Consider the following 17,602-nt stretch of genomic DNA (forward strand, 5'->3'; position numbering starts at 1 on the left):
ATCCGATTAAAGCTGAGGTTCCACAGATTATTTAGGTATATAGTATCATCACTGAGTGATCTGAACTCGGACAGGGGAAGCAAACACAGACATCACAACACGTACCTGTACGTAGCTTCGAGGGGAGATGTCTCACCGTAGCTGTCAATCTGATCAAAAGATGTGTTCAATGGCATTAAAACGAGAAAGAAAAAACGCGGCTGAATCGGTTAATCCATAGGTTTTTAACGTCTCTGTATACAAAAATGATTTAATTTATAATCCATAATTCCATTTTTATGTAAATATCGCAGAGCAAAATTTAGCTGCTAATGGTAGCCACCATAGTGGCTGCTGCTTCCGGTCTTGGCTATACGGAAGTCTCTCACACACACATTACCAAATAAGGACTGTGTGATTTCCCCTCGATTCCATTGGCTCTGACGGTCAGAAAGAGATGTCACATGTCAAAATCCAGCAAGGTGGGCCAGATATATGGAAAATCCACCCAAATGGCCCCAAAAGAGTGTTTTTTTGGTGCTAAATCTGTCTAAAAAGGTCAAATATCAGGGGAAGTTCTACACACACCAACACATGAACAAATAAGGAGTGAGAGTGACGACGCGTAGCCAAAACCGGAAGCTGCATACCACCAAGGTGGCTACCATTAGCAGCTAACTTTTGTGATCCGATTTTTACATAAAAATGGAATTATGGATTATAAGCAATTGCTTCAAAGCCACAGATACATTATCAACCTATGGATCAGCCGCGTTTTTTCTTTCTCGTTGTATGCCATTGAACACGTCTTTTGATCAGATTGACAGCTACGGTGAGACGATCTCCCGTAAAAGCTCCGTAAAAGGTACGTGTTGTGATGTCTGTGTTTGGTTCCCCTGTTGCGAGATCGGATCGCTTAGATACTATACTTAAATAATCTGTGGAGTCTCAGCTTTAATCGGATATATTGTATGTGCAGTTTCGATAAGTAATAAGGGTATCTTTATTTTGTGCTAAAGTGCGTTAGCATTTTTTTTTTTTAAATGAATAAAACCGCACGTCCCTGCGGTGTGAATACCGCACATGCGCATACCGCGGTTATCGCCATGACACGGTATATCGTTCAGCCCTACTAGATGTTGTTTGACAGTAGAGGAGAAGACCACAATGTCATCAAGATACAGAAGCAGGGATTGGCATTGTTGGTCGCCAAAAATCCGCTGCATCAACCTCTGGAAGGTGCTGGGAGCATTGCAGAGTCTAAAGGGCATTCGATTCCATTCAAAGAGGCCAAATGGAGTGCAGAATGCAGTTTTGGGCCGGTCTGCCTCGGAAACTGGAACCTGGTTATACCCACTGGATAGATCCATAGTGGAAAACCAGCAGGCACCGGTCAGTGCATCAAGAGACTCCTCAATGCGAGGAAGAGGAAAAGCGTCCTTCCTGGTCTTGTTGTTCAGCTGTCTGTAATCCACACACATGCGCAGACTACCATCCTTCTTTTTAACAAGCACGATGGGAGACGCATAGGGGCTGCTACTCTCCCTTATGACCTGTGCTTCAAGGAGTTGGTTGATGTGATCTTTGACCACCTCATACTCAGACAGAGGAATGCGCCTATAGCGTTGCCTCACTGGGATGTCGTCAAGGAGAGGAATGTCATGAGCCATCAGGTTGGTGCAACCCAAGTCCCCATCGTGGGCAGAAAAGATGGAGGTGTGCCTGGTCAGGAGAGACCGCACCTCTAACTGCTCCTCAGCAGGCAAGGTAGATAGGTCCATGGCATCTATATGGTCCTGTGCAGACATAGACAGAGCCTGTGATGCCACTGTAGCCACCACTGAAGGAACTTCTGTGACACCAGCAGGTAAGTTGACCACCTTAACCTCATCCAAGGTGCCTACCACGGTGCGGGAGTAGAGCAACACATCTGTGGAGCCTACATTCACAATGGGGATGTATGCGGTGCCTCCTTCCACCCGAACCAGAGCAGGAGAGGCGAGCAATCCAGCCGGAAGGCCTGAGTCCAAGGGCTCGAACAATACAGTGCCATTAGAGTACTGTTGTGAGCATGTGGCTGCCACCATTTTCATCATGCCACCAGGAATTCGGCAAGCCTTCCGGCCACGCACTTTGACCTTACCAGCAACATCAGGAGGGGCCTGCACACTGGCCTGGTGGCACTTTTGAAGCGCGTGAATGATAGATTCTGGAGCACCTGATACAGGAGGCAAGAAGAAAAGGGCTAAACCATGCTGGCCAAAGAGCTCCTGATAACATCTGCGGATTACATTCATCCCCAAGATACCAGGGACAGCAGCGGAGGCACCATCAGGACGGTCCTTGACCACCAGGACCCCGCAGCTTGCCATCCTCTTTCCACAGAGCTCAATGTCTAGCTCCAAGTAACCGACGTAGGGAATGGCCAACCCATTGGCTGCTCTGAGCTGCAACCAATGGCAAGATTGGAGTTTCTTTTGACCCCAAGGCTCAAAATGCTGAGTAAAGAAACTTTCAGTGACTGTAGACACCATTCCTTGCTTGTCTACCAAGCAAGGAATGTTGACTCCACCCATGTTCACATCTAAGTGGGGACAGGAGCATATGAGCTTCGATGCTTCTCCTGCATAGCCTGAAACCAACCCTGAGCCTGTGACTACACCCTCCGAACTATGGCTCTGCAATTCGGCGGGCGCTAGTTTTCCGATGGTAGATCAGAGAAATTCTGCCTGCTAAAGTGTTGAGCAGGGGAAGAGGGCCGATCACATGGAGCAGTAAGTACCCCATTGCACTCTTTGGCAAAATGACCGGGTTGCTGGCAACGTCTACAGATTACGGGGCCACTACGAGGGCGCCAACTGCGCTGATGAGACTGAGAGCTCTGTAAATGGGAAATGCTTTGGGTCAGTTGGTTTAGCTGCTCTTGCTGGAGCTTTAACATCTCTCTCATCTCGCTCCACTCAGATACTGGAGGTGAACTAGTCACCACCGGAGGAACACTTTTGACTCCATACTGAAGACCAAGAATCGAAGGGACAGAGTGACTCCCCGCCCTCCCACCCACTGGCAGACCCTCCCGTTCCCACCGGACTGCCTCCGCCCTGACCTCAAGTATCGTAGCAGTAGGCTGCCACCGTACAACCTGCTTAAGCTCACGACGTAGTGCACCATCAATAACATGCTCGACAAATTGGTCGCGCAGCAAAACTTCAGCGTTCTGCATATCACTAGGTGCACGTTGCTTTACTGACATCATGAGACTCATCAACGCCAGGGAGAACTCCTGCAAGGTCTCGCCCTCCTGCTGCCGTCTAGAGAAGAAAGCTTCCTGTAAGGCTACATAGGACTCAGAACAGCCATAGAGCTCTTGTAACACAGATATGATCTTATCTGGGGCTTCCCTCTCTGAACTAGAACGATATTTTATCTCGACCCGCGCCTCTCCCTCAAGATGGTCAAATAAGAAAAAGGCCTGATCGGTGGCAGACAAACGGCGTGCTCTCATGCAAACCTGAATTTCATCAATTTAATCATTCAAACCTATGTCTGACCTCCCCCGAAACATGGGACATTTTCGGTCTCGGGGCACAAAAACCAGTCTCTCCGCTAAAGGAGCACTAGCACTGGAAGGATCACAAGGTGGCAGAGCAGCAGGGAGAGGAGCAGCACTAGGGCCAGGCACGGCCGCAGCCTGTTCATGCCGCATCCTCTTATTGTCTGCTCTCAATTGAGCGACTAAATCCCTCAATTCTTGCATTTCTCCCTCCATAGCTACACCTTTACCAATAAAAGTGGAGAAAAGGCTATGAATGTGGACAGGAAAACAATGTAACTCATTACAGATTCACAAGAAACCAACTGCTGTTTTGCCTCTGAACACAATATAAAACAATTACTGCCTGCCTAACAAAAGTTTTTAGCAATGGCCATAATAGGAGAAAACAAAGAAGATTGGAACACACGTCTCGGCCCTCAAACAGTAAATCCTGCCGACAACACCAGTTTGTGGCGGCACGTGGGGGGTGTTTGTTGGAAATCCTATTCAACTAAAAGCCAGACAACGCCAAGTATTCCAATTCCAAGTACCAACAAGGCACTCAGGTTCGTGATACTGAGGGGCAGGAGACGTGGTTCCAATTTATCAAATGTTTTATTTCTGGCATTAAAAACACCATAAGATCATTATACACACTGAAAATAAAGGGGGGGAACTCTTAATTCAGGGATAATGAGGCTTACCAGTGGATGGAGGTGACGAGGGGTGAGAGGGATCCCAACAAAGTAAATTAAGGCACCTGTGATCACTACACACTCACACGAAGGAACAAAAATCAGGGGGGAGCACGACACACAAAGGGGGAAGCCACCACCGGGCACACCAGCACCACACCTTTGGCACTCAGCAACTAATGGCGCGTTTCCACTGCAGCGGGGTAGCCCCGTTTAAGCGTCCCTAAGCGTCCTCGCTCTGGCCTCGGGCTGCCTCGCTGGCCGGCCCAGGCCGTGGCGCATTTCCATTACAGTTTAGGACCTGGGGTAGCAACGCAGTGTAGGCGGGGCGATCGGCTTTGTTTTTGTTCACATTTCGAGTTGTTCCGTCGAGCTCCCGCTGGATTTGATCATCCCCAATGAGATGTAGGAACGTCGTCACCTCCTCGGTCGACCACGGTGTGCTTTTCTTATTAGACGTAGCCATTTTTGTAGCTCATCCGTTTACAAAATGCTGTTTATAAAAATGCTGCAAGCTTGCTTCTAAATATATATGCGACGCTAGGGATGAACTCGCGCGCGATCTTGTGACGATTCTCTCTGACCAATCAGCAGTCGAGAGTGTTGACGTCACTAGTTCAGCCCTGGCCCTTGTCTGAGGGAACCACGATTTTATGAGGCCGGAAAAAGAGGGAAAAAGTACCCGCTGGCCGGTACTAGGCTATATGGAAACGCCACCAAAAACCGGCCTGGCCGCTTGAGGACGGTTAAGGACGCTTAAACGGGGCTACCCGCTGCAGTGGAAACGCGCCATAAGAGGGGCAAACAAGAAACAATTACTGGGATAAACAGTAAACACAAATTAATACACAGACCAACACATAAGATAAGTAAGTATAAGACAATAAAAAGTCAAGAATACTACAAAATACTGATTTCAAGTAACTGATATTAACTGAAATAAACAAAACAAATTTAAAGCAACAGGGTTGAAAACTAAACCAAAGAAACGAAAATCAACCTAACAGTCTATTTAATCTTTAATTAAATAAACAAAACAAACTTAACTCAATTAAATAACTAATCATGAACAGAGATTAATCGGACAGTCCGCGATAACAATGTTTCAAATATGGCCCTGTAATGAAGAGCAAAGGCACAGTGATACCAAGAGGCTGGTACAGACAATGTAGGCCAAGAGCAACACCCGCCAGACAGTAGTGTAGCGGTGAAGCACAGTAGGGCAGGCAAGCCGGCTGTGCACTGCAGACAGACACAGCCATGAGGGTAGACCATACAGTCTATGGGGTAGACCAGCCGTCCAGGCAACAGTCAGGCAGGCAAGACACTCGTAAACTTAGAGCAGTCGTGGATGCAACACAGACGTGGAGGCAAAACAGCAGTCCTTTATCACGCTTCCAGCGCAGAGCCTAGCAGACATTAAGTTTAAGGTGATGTTACGATAACAATACTAGGTTAAGAACATTCAGGAAGAATGATACTAGCAGAAGGTCTGCCTACCGATCAGGCCAAGTTCAGACAAACACACAGCAGGGGAGCTTCATTTACAGCGGCAGCAGACATGGGCTGCAGGATCCCTGCAAGGGTCTACAACCAGCGATACATTTAGTATTTAGGCTAATTGTCATGCTAGGTGTAGAACAGAGGTGCCCAGTACGTCGGGCAATGCTGGTAGATCACGAGTCATTCTTAAAAAAAAATCCAGCTCCGTTAAAATAGACAAAACAGGTTTTGATCCCTCCTCCCTTGGCCTCCCTGCCACTTAATTCAGGAGTTTACTTGATTGACAGAAAAAGCGACCTATCGCTTTCCAGTCTGTTAACCCAGAATGCAAAGCGATACAAAATCAGTCAAGTGCCGGGAAAACTCAAATTAAGTTAAAGAGACTAACAAGAGACAAACAACCAAATGAGTGCAGGACCGAGCAAGAAGCTAAAGACAAACCACTTCCACACAGAATGGGAGGAAGAATATTGTTTTGTGATGTCACATTCAAAGGTTATTTGCCTTATTTGTAAAGCAAGCGTCGCTCTGCCAAAGAAAGGTAACGTGGATAGGCATTATCGGAGTGTTCACAAGGCATATGACAGCGACTTCCCTCCGAGTAGCGAGTTGAGAAAGGTCATGTATTATTGCTACACAAACATTATCTCGCAGTCTTAGTGTCGCCAACTCGTTTCTAACATGCAAAAAGACAAACAAATGCGTCTATGGTCGGTGTATTTTCGACCTTTCCGATCCAGACGAGATCTCTCTCTCCCCCGTCTGTGCGCGAGGGGGCGGGGCAGTTTACACACACTCGGCTGCTAGATGCAGAAACACACGGAGGGGATGGCGGAGAGAAGCGCTCCAAGGTGTGGTTAAATGTTACCCGTCTTGAAGTGGACAATGCTCGTTGCCAAGAGTGTTTAGCATGTGAGGGCGGGAACACGAGCAATGTGTCTAAACATTTAGCAAAAGTGCACCACATTCAGACGGAGGAATGCACCGGGTTCGACTGTCTTTCTAGCAGCTCTGTAGCCCCCCCATCCACGAGTAACGTTTCCACGTCAGGTGTTATGCTAGCAGCACCACACGGAGTTAACACCATGATACAAACACGGGTTAATGATTAGAGGAAACTGAGTTACTCTTTATTTTGTTAAAGTTTCAGCTATTCTGTTCACAGTTCTGTCATCAGATTATTTAATAGGATTTGTTAAAACATTGTTGTTTCTTTTGATGCGAAATATTATTTATTTTATTTAAATAAAAAGCAATGTTAATTTTGTAAACAATTTGTTAATTTAATAATATATGTATTTTTGAATCAAGTATTCATCTTTATTGTTTTCATTGTTAGTTTCCACATGCCTAAAACAACCTCAAGCTAAATCTAAAAGTTGATGGCTAAATAAGAGCGTTTGAGAAATTGTGCAAGGCATACAGTAATAGTCTGAATAGTCGATTAGTCGTTTCATTAATCGATAGATTAATCGATTATCAAATTAGTCGTTTGTTGCAGCCCTATTATCCCATGTATAAATAAAACGTGTTATTCAGCAACCCTTGCAATTTGGGATTTTATTTTTGGTTGGTAGACCTCGGTGAGCTGGTCATTTCAAAAGTAGCTCACCAGCCCAAAAAGTGTGGGCACCCCTGGTGTAGAACAAACGGCAGCCACTGCAAACTCACCGGTGCCAGCGGAACCCGGAAGTGGCCTTCGTGCCAAAGAGCAAGAGGGAGCAAGAGCGACACTGACCCCTCTTTATAAAGGTTGCCCCGTGTGGTGATAGGGCTGAACAGTCTATCCTGCTACATTTATTTTCTTGAAAGCCTGACTTTGTTAGTCGTTGAGACATTGTACACACGTAAGTACTAGCATCCCTCCTCACATGCTCTCACTCTCTGCTGCTAGAAAGTGCGGTGCACAGCGTTTGGAGGCAGGACCAAACCATTACATGTAAATAGAGGGGGTGTTCAGAGGCTTTGGATAATTAACTTTTGGAAGAAAATAAGTTAAATGAATCGTACATTTAGTGAGTACATTATCAATATGCTGTTATATTAATGTTAATTATTAGGGATGCTCCGATCGCCAATTTCGGGGCCGATCGCCGATCGCCGGAATCAGTATCGGCCGATACCGATCGCCGATCCGATCGAGTGGGCGGGGCCTAAATGGAAGATTTAAACATCACTTTAAATCTTCCATTTAAAGTGATGTTTAAAACTCAGTTAATGGGGCTCATTCCCTGGAGCTTCCACAAACAACAATCAACTTAATTATTACATTCAAATGATGTACATTATTCAAGTTTACATTCACTTTGGATAATAACACGGGAGAAATTAGCGGAAGCGCTCTCTTTTCCTCTCTCCCTCTCTCTCTCCCCCCTCTCTCTCTCCTGACAGCCTGTCAGTATCTCATGCGGCTCACTGATCCAGTAATGAGTGACCCGACAATGAAGAATACATATATTTATAATAACTAGTTTAGCTTGTTCCAGAGGTAGATAAAATAGCTAAGTGTGTTAGGTCTAACTCTTACGGTACGTCCACACAGCAGCTTTTCAAAAATCTTGAAAATCTTGGAGCTGGACGTGTCTGAAAGCTTGGGGATTTTTTGCGAGCAACGCGACCAACAACCAATCACATGAATCTCCCGCCCCCGACATACAAAGCAAAAAACCCCGGGGTTTTTATGCGAGCAATATATATAGGCTATATATATAAACTCCCCAAACAGGCGAAAACGTACCAGTTTCACCCACTGTCTCTGCCACCTCCCTCCATGCCTGGTTCCTCCGGTTTGTATCCCGTTAATAGTTCTGGTCGTAAAGAACCGGGTGATTTGCTACCGTAATTTCTCGTTTGGAATATGAGGAAATGAACTGCGGTCTGGTTCTCCCTGTGTGTGTGTTTCGCTGCGCTTACCTGTCCGGCGGGCGGAGCTGCAGGATTTCTGCCTCACACACGTTGCATACCGCTATTTTACTGTCTTTTTCGGACACCTTAAAATAATGCCAGACCGGTGAAGCCATTTTGGCGAGCTTGTTTTGCCGCACACAGAGAGAAGTGTCATGTATTTTACGTCATGCGATCGGCTCTCGCGATCGGCATGTTTAGAGAGCACCGATGGATCGGTAGAGAGTGAGTATCGGCCGATATCGATCGGTGACCGATCGATCGGAGCATCCCTATTAATTATTGATGATTGATGAAAGGTTACTTACATTTTTTTTCGTAATGTTCTAAAAATGTTTGGGGCCCCTGTCAGTCACGGGCCCTTAGAATCGTCCTAACTTTTCACCCCCTTACGGCGCCCCTGGAGACCGGTCTCAAGTCAGCACCGATGCAGACTCGCTGTTTGAGGGCTTGCCCACTCCCCCTCCACACCGCTCCACACCATGGATGTATAATAAGAACTCCACACTCGTTGCTTTGGAACAGCCCTCAATATGGCGGACCCTCCGCGTGAACGCGCAAACGGAGGTGTAGGGGGCGGTTTGGGAATGGGCCTAAAGCACCGCAGTCTCTTCTCCTAAACCCTTTTGAATTCTCCTATCCACTATCCCTTAACCCCGTGACATTTCACTCAGAGGTCAAGGAATAGACGATAGGGTTAGAATTTAGGAGCTGATTTTTGGACTATTCGACTGCAGCCGGATTCTCTAAAGTACCGCAGTCTCTTCTCCTAAATCCTTTTGAATTCTCCTATCCACTATCCCTTAACCCCATGACGTTTCACTCAGAGGTCAAGGAATAGACGATAGGGTTAGAATTTAGGAGCTGATTTTTGGACTATTCGACTGCAGCCCGAGGAGCGAGGAAATGAAAAATAAGAGAAGTGAAACGCACCCTATAACAACTAAGGCCCTGACACACCAACAAATGACAGGTGGCTGTGGATGTACTGCAGACATGTTTGTGTTGAGTTGTAGTAAGGTGCAGTGGACACCAGGGGGCACTGCTGACCGTGCTAACCTGACCCGGGAAACCTGAGAGAGGCTTTTTAGCATTACCCAGTTTTAATATTTATGAAAGCAAATGGTCCATTAGGAATGTAAAAATATGCTAAAAGAGGATTTTAAAATGTTTTTTCACACAACACCTCTGCTGGCCCACATTATACATTAGTCATCAAGCTAATAAATGTGATGTAATAATGGCACAATTACTTTGAAATGTAGACAGAGGCAATTTCTGTCTCCCTCTCTCTTTTAATTGCCCTCAGTGTGTCTACGCCCCCTCTTTGTGTTCCTTTGAGTTTGTGTTTGTCAGTCTCGTTAATGACACACACACCACACACACACACACACACACACACACACACACACACACACACACACACACACACACACACACACACACACACACACACCACACACACACACACACAAGCAGACAACTCTCTGCACTCTCTCGACAACATTATCTTTTCCGGAAATTGCTTCTCAAGCACAGCCGGAGCCCCATTAGAAAATAAGAGCTCTACGCTGTAACCTTTTTAAAAAGCCATTAGTGATGCACCTGCTTCTCTCTCTCTCTCTCTCTCTCTCTCTCTCTCTCTCTCTCTCTCTCTCTCTCTCCTCTCTCTCTCTCTCTCTCTCTCTCTCTCTCTCTCTCTCTCTCTTTTTTCCTCTCTCCCTCTCTCTCTCTCTCTCTGTTCCTATTTGTGTGTCCTATTTGTCTCTCTTGTTAACACTGACAAACACACACAGTTTCTCAGTTCTGATTGCCAGCTATTTCCAATCCTCCCAAACTGACTACAAGCAGCACACAGCATCCACTTCATTTAAAGTATGAATCACTGACATTTGAAAGTTCTGTGTCAGAGTAATTAAATTAATTAAAAAATTACGTGAGATATTCTAATGGCTGGTGACAGTTAAATCACTGTTTTGGACATGAGTAACTCTCTGTCGAAGCTTCACACTGGGAAAACAAGATATTTATCAAATGTCATGTCAGTGCATTGAACAGGCCGGTTTTGAATGAGAAACTATTTTTGGTGATTCATACATAGCCTAAATTTGAGCTTACTGTACAAGTGATCTTTTTAATTATAAATGCTGGCCCCACTTAAAGTAATGTAATGTTTTAGTCATAGTTATTTGATACTTAAACATTCAAAGCAATCACTCAGAGACTGAAGTGATTTGTATTTGCTTAGGTCACCTTCACATCATGCTTAAATTGCTGCCAAATCTAAATTAATAGCAGTGACATGATATACTGTAATGTACATGTATGCCAGCATCTGGTATTAGGAAAACCCACCTATTAAAAAGATAAATAATCTGTTGAGAGGTAATGGAACATCCCCTAGCTATATGAAAAGGTTTTATAAAGCGTAGTGACTACAAAGGAAGCTGCATAAAATGATATAGATCAGATAAATTATTAAAAATAATGTCACTAAAAGTAGGACAATTAAAATCCTTGGGTTTGGAGTTGGAAAAGACTGCACATGTTATTGATTAAGCTAGCAGCTTAAGTAATAGTAATGTTGCCTACATTTGAAAAGCAACAAGAACGTTTTAGTTTTAAACTGTTCATCATGAGTCCAAAAATATTAGAACAAATGTTAAATTGTTGTATTTAAAGCAATACAATTTAGGGGGAAAAAACACAGCGACAGACATTTGGCACAAAACCTATTTACAATCTCACCTCTACACCATCTTAACTCTTCTGAGATATGTAATTGATAAGTGATGGGTGGTGTCAACATATGCAGGCTAAGTGATGTGTATGTGTCTGAGTGTGAACCTGTGATTTTCTGAGATGAGCTGAATTTCCCCCCCCCCCCTGACTCGGTGTCTGTTTGGCATATTGTTACTAACCCTGAGGTTGCACACCGTCTTGGTTCAACCATTGTATGTGTAAGGAAGAGAGAGTAGAGAGATGGAGGAAGACGGAGAGACAGTGAAAGCGAGAAAGAAAAGGAGTGTTAATATGAGAACAGAGAGAGATATAAAGTGCGTGGATGAGTGTGGTTTATCGCATACCAAAACAAACCAGCAGCCCCTGGGTAATAAAAATGTGCTATCTGTCATAGTAAATTATAAAAATTGGTCTTCGCCTTGCTGCAGACTCCTGATTATGCTCAATGGTCTGCCTCTGACAATTATGAAGCCTTTAACACTGTGTGTAAGTGTGTGTTCGTGTGTCTATGTGTTTGTGAGGGAGAGAAAACGACTCTACGGCTGCTTATTTGAGGAAATATGCTGTCGGTTTTTTATGGCCTTGAAAGCTCTAGTGCCTAACAGCCTCAGCCTTGTGTGCTCTCGAAACATCACATTTACATGTTTGCTGTCTGTCTACTATTCTGTTCCTGACATCTTTGACCAAAATGAAGAGAGCAAAGAGAGAGAGAGGAGAGGAAATTGATGGGAATCATCGATAAAACATAAAATAAGGCCAATAGACAATTTAGCTGTTGTTTGGATCATTACTGAACACACACAAAGACACATACAAAGACTCACACACATACATTTTAGGTTTCGAGGGGCAGCTCCTTTACAAGCTACCAGATGAGGAGAGGATTATAAAGGACCCTAGCGCCAATCCCATCCAGCATGTCTGCTAAGGAAGACCAACCGGATACACAGAGGTCCCAGGAGACTGGATTAGGGGTTGGAACACACACACACGCACACACTCACACACTCACCACAGGCTATACAGAAAGCTCTGTTAAGACCCTGCAGGGAACACCATTCAGGACATGCAAACGGAGTCCCATTTCACTCTATTATGATTTCAGCACTAATGACTGACAGAGCGGTGGCTTTGTCTCACATTATGTTCCTCTGTTTCTCCATCTAATATACAAAAATATAGAAATCAAAGACAGATTTAAAACAAATGAAATTAATAGTTAATAAATGCAATGCAAAATGGATTGTATAATGCAACAGTCCAGCAATAAATCAATAAGTTGTGTAAGACAGCTGTTGGTTTTTTGTGTGTGTTTTTCGCATAATATTACAACCTTACTGTGAGTCTTTTATATTGTATTCTTATCTTTGTGTCCACCTCCTTGAACATATTGACACCATATACCATACTGTATTGTTTTACATTGTACAAATGTATGCTGTTCTGTCCAAAAGCATCCAACTCTGATGGTGTAAAGAAAACAATCCAAAACCTCAACACTATACGCTTCAAAAAGGTAGCACCCGTTATTATTTATACCATGGCTGTTGCAAAGGATTGCATTGGATTTTACAGGTAATGTCCACCCCTATTAATAGGAATATTATAGAGAGACTGTGTGAGTCACAAAACACAACGAAGGAACAATAGATATATTAATATTTTAATATTTTATGTTACGATGTCAACCTGGAAACATAAAAAAACAAACATTTAATAGGTCCAACTCTCCAGTGAGAACACAAACACCCTATAAGTCACAAAACCTTAAACAGACAGCATCAACAAGACACAGATCCTAAGGATTTTGTCTAAATGCCCCCATCTGACAATATTTTCCCTGTAAGCTTCAATAGCTTACAAAAAGCTATTTGTACCGCGGCATGGTATCAATGAGCCAAATTAACTCTAACATCCTTTATGCCAAACTCTTTTTTCTTTCATTTTACTACAGCCTAATTGTGGACCCATTGAGGTCCCCGGACCCCAGCTTGGAAACAGCTGCACTATAGGGCATGCTCTTCGGCGCCAGGGCTGCATGGAGGCATGGACACGAGAGAAGGGAGGAGGAGCAGGAGGAGAAGAAGAGGAGAGGAAGAGGAGCAGAGGAGGAGAGGAAGAGAGGAGAAGAGAGGAGAGGTGAGAGGTTGCTGCTGAGTTGCATGGGATGCTGCTGCAAAGGCTCCATCCCTCCCTCGGAGAGAATGGAAAAAACAAGGAGTGGTTATGTGATTCCCTACTAGCAGGAGGAGAAGCGCACAGGAGAGAAAGGACTATAGCATGGGAGGGGAGGGGAGGGGGGGGGGGGGGCGTTTCCCTGCACAGTGAAGCCTTTTCTCACACTTCAGCATGGATACAATGTATGGTCTTCTTCAGGGGGAAGCTGACATAAAGATGAACACAGCGTACCGGTAAGTTCTTTCTTTTTTTCCGCTGTTATTTAAGCATGAAAAAACGATATGGACACAGTTCACAGCACAGCGTTGCATGGGGTCCCATCACTTTACACCGTGCTGATATTTACAGATATCTGTTTAAAAATCCTTGAAGTGAATAAAAAAAAACAAGACTTGTAAATTGAAGCTTTAATTAGTCGATTTGTAGCACTGCATGGCATGGGATTAACGCCTGCTCATTGGCACGGTTTATGATTTGTACTAAAACAGGTTGGTCCCATCAGCATCACTCCCAAGTTCCTATCAAATCACTTGATGGGAATTGCACCTGCACGCAGCTAAATGTTTAACCAACAGCGTGTCAGCTCCTCCTTTGTAGCACGTTAGGTAAAAGACAAAGATGGTTCAAATCCCTTTCACAAGCCCTGCAAAGGGTTAAAGATTCAATCCACGCTGGCTACCGTGAACTGGGTTCTCCTTGTCAGTGGGAGCGGATGTATTTACAAACAAAGAAAGCTTAATATCCAAGCCTGTCACGTAGGAGACAGGTGCTGGCCATCTGCAATTGTACAGTGGTGTGTGCCTGTGTGGTTATTTGGGCTAGTAGGCCAACTGGAGTCTTTGCATTAAGGCCCAAAAGATTAAGAAAACCAAAGTGCCTCTTTTAAGTTTGTCTATAAAAGTTTGGCCAAAGGCAAGACAGAGGGTTATTTTGCAACCCAGGCTCAAATTGTTGCAATAGCAATCAGTTAGTCATTTATTTTGTGTCTGGGTTGTGACTATTAGACTCTACAGTGTAGCCAAAATGACTGGATATATTTGCTGTTGCAGGCATAAGCATAAACATCCTCATAACAGCGCCTTTAGTTCCAAGCAATTAAGCAGTAATGTGCAAGCAGCAGCCCAGCGTCCGCTCAGTCTCTGTCTCCATCTCCTGCCTGTCTTGTCTTTGCCTCGGGCGCAGCCACTTGTGATTCTGCATCCCATCTGAAACGCCAGGTACATTAGGAGATTGAAAAGTCTCTTACATCAGACATTAATATCAAACAGAGAGATTGTCTTTCATTAGGCCCTCGAGCTGGAGCCAGATCACTTTCTATCAAATCAATGCAGGAAATGGATTTTCTTATAAATGTTAACCAGATGTCTTTCGTCATGAAATAAAGTTTTTTTTATCCAGTCTAGCTTTTACGGGAATAATACAGTGTCAGTGTACATCAATGGAGAAAAACTGAGGTGACAAAAGAAAGCCTGGGCCACACATTGAAAACTGCTACAGCAGGCACACCCATTGTATGAGCGAGAGTCATTCCCTTGCAGCTAAAAAGTACACGGAAGCATGTCTTCAAATTACACCGAGACATTCCAGTGACAGAGAGCGGACACACACCGGTCCTGTGTAGTGAAGAGGGCAGCAGCAGGGTGTATTTTTACACCAGATCTCTGACACCTACGTGCATCTCGTCACAGCTCTTGGTGAGAACAGAAGACATGTCCACTTGAGTTGTCATCATCAGCAGCCGAGACATGGACAGTTGGGATGGAGGTTGGAGGCAAGAGGCGAGGAAGAAATAGATGAGGAGGATAGGTAATGAGGGAGACGAGTGTGTCAAGATCTTCTTCTAGACTTGATGGCCGAGGATACTTTTGGCACTCCCTCCCGCAGTGACAGAACTGACTGAAGCAGGTGTGAGTGAGGTGAGAATATTGGCAAATGGGAACTTTCCTGGGTGTGTCAGGTCTCATGATGTAGAGCTATGATGGGTAAAGGGGAACAGGGAAGGATGTATGATTCATATGTGCTGGACGAAGATCTGAGAAGAGGAACGTAGGGGAAAGAGGGGTTAAAGGGTAAACACAGGGCGAGAGCAGGAGAGACGCCAGGGATCTCACAATGATTAGAGAGGAAAGGTTACACTGAACAGTCAAAGAAAGTGAGATTGAAAGAGATTGAGAGACAGTGAAGTCATGTTTGTATACTTGTCTTTCCAGGGGGAGCTGTCTCTGGTGTTTATGCAAACCCCCCCCCCCCTCCAATCTCCCCCTATTTCCCAATGACTCTCCTTCTCTCTTGTTCTCCTCTCCTAAGCTGTTGATTGACAACTACTGTGTCTCTAATTGGCAAGTGTGGACAGGGAAGAGTCAGGCTTATTCTCCATGGGACAGACTGAGGAAAGGAGTGTGAGAGGGAAGGGAGATGGGGGGGGGGGGGGGGGGGGGGGGACATACAAGAGAGCCTTCCAACAATAAGAGGAGATAGATGCCGAAAAAAAGGAAAATGAAATGATGGAAGACATGAGGTGAGGAGGAGGTGATGGAGGTGAGAGCTGAACATCTGTTTGGTAATCAGTCTCCCCCTCACTGCAGTGTAACACACACTGACACCTATTTGATAATTGGTGAGCCTGCCCCCTCCCTCAGCTCTTGGTTAAATGGTTGCTTGATACAAGGAAGAGCAAAGGGACTAGCTGTTGGCAGTGCAATCTGTTTACTTGGTGCAGCTCAGGTAAAGATCCATAGCAGGTTGCGTGTGTGTGAATATGCGTGTGTGTGTGTGTGTGTGTGTGTGTGTGTGTGTGTGTGTGTGTGTGTGTGTGTGTGTGGCTAAAGCTTTCAAATCTGGTTAATAGTTACAATGAGCTCAATATGTGACTTAAAGCGTGCGTGAAATGTGTAATATAACCTCTGAGCGATGCTACTGCAAGGATAAATATGATCTCTTTTGTCTCTCTTATTTCTAGGTGGTGTCCTTAAAGAAATTGCCTCCACACACACAGACCTCCTCCTTCTTCCACGCTGCAATCTTATTCTGAGTGCAGGAGCTGAAGGGAAGCACACAGAAAAAAGGAGAATGAGCTCCAGAGCTCAGAGGAGAGAAAAAAGGAATGGAGGGGGAGGAGGTGGGCCTCTTTTGCTCCGGTCTCGACCACGGGTATTCTTGGGTTGATAATACAGATGTGGATGTTATTGCTTGAGAATACGCGTAGTCGAGTGGAAGCTTTATCATCTACAGCGGACCAAAAGCAAGACTCTATTCAGGAGAGCACAAAGGCAGACACATATAAAATGTATAGCCAAACTGAGTAGGTGACACAGACATTGGGGCGGTTTTTAATTAAGAACCCAGAGGTGACTTTTTACGAGGGGAAAGGCTTATTTTGTTCAATCAGAAAGGTTTTTAAATAGAACCGCAATCAGGGCTAGCCAAATCAAATCCAGCCACTGAAAAGGTTTTATCATCGTAGATTTATCAACCATGTCACTCTTTACACCTGTGGAGGAAATGAGTTTGTTTCGCTGGCCAGGTTGAGCTTCTCCTGCAGAGGTGCTGCTGGGGGGGGGGGGGACTTGCACCATGCCACTAAACTAAACCCCCTGGGCATTAGTTCAGGGAGCTTAACACAAAAGTCTTCAGACTCAGACGTTAATTCCAAACCTTCTTGATTACATACCCTTGTCAGTCAGCCGTGCTTACAAGTGAGCCCATAAGCTTATCAGTTGATGAGTGTCTTTCACAGCCCTTCACACTCTACTCTAAACGTTTTACAAAAACAGATTTAAAGTTTTTGCGAAATCGGTTTCATGAATGTAAACGGCTGCGCTGACCATGGGATTGTACATTGTAACCGTGCACATCCATCATTTCCCATCCCACTACTCTTTCACTCATATTTTGTATTCCCTGGCTCATACTTAAAATGTGTGAGAGTTGGATGCCTTTAGCCGCAGCAACAGGAGACAGTAACACATGAGGACATGTCAAGACTTGCACCCGTGGCTGACATTTCAGCATGCGGCTCCGCTGACTGGCTGTCATGATGGGGATTCAGAAACACACACACACACAC

Source organism: Gymnodraco acuticeps, unplaced genomic scaffold (assembly GCF_902827175.1).
Source record: "Gymnodraco acuticeps unplaced genomic scaffold, fGymAcu1.1, whole genome shotgun sequence".
NCBI lineage: Eukaryota > Metazoa > Chordata > Actinopteri > Perciformes > Bathydraconidae > Gymnodraco > Gymnodraco acuticeps.